We start from the raw sequence: 520 nt of genomic DNA, 5'->3' as shown, positions 1-520 counted from the left end.
TTAAAATGTTTCTCCTGATTTTTTAGTGAAAGTAACGAGTTGTCTTTTGAAAGAGTTTATTCTATTTGATGGAAAAAACTTCTTTAAAAACTGCTTTTGCATTTCATCCCAAGCACGAATGGATCCTAGTCTCAAATTTTATAGCCATGTTTTAGCTTTATCTTTTAATGAAAAAGAAAAAAAGCTTTAATCTAATGATGTTCATGCTACAATTTAAGTCATTATACATGTTACACACCTCCTTAAATTTCCTAAATTTAAGCCATGAAAAGAAGGTAAAAGTTGAATAATGTCTAGCTTAAAATTAATATGATATGCATCCTAATAGTAGTAGTAGTAGTAGTAGTAGTAGTAGTAGTAGTAGTAATAATAATAATAAAGAAGCATAAGAAGAAGAAGAAGAAGTTTATCAAAGCTTTGAGATAGAAGATCAATGCAAGGGTTAAACAATGATAACAACAAATATCAAGGTTAGAGGATCCAGTAATGGTATGTCAAACAAGTATAATATAAACTTTTA

The sequence above is a fragment of the Populus euphratica genome, unplaced genomic scaffold (assembly GCF_000495115.2).
Source record: "Populus euphratica unplaced genomic scaffold, PopEup_1.0 scaffold1082.1, whole genome shotgun sequence".
NCBI lineage: Eukaryota > Viridiplantae > Streptophyta > Magnoliopsida > Malpighiales > Salicaceae > Populus > Populus euphratica.
Note: the sequence above shows the minus strand (reverse complement) of the source record.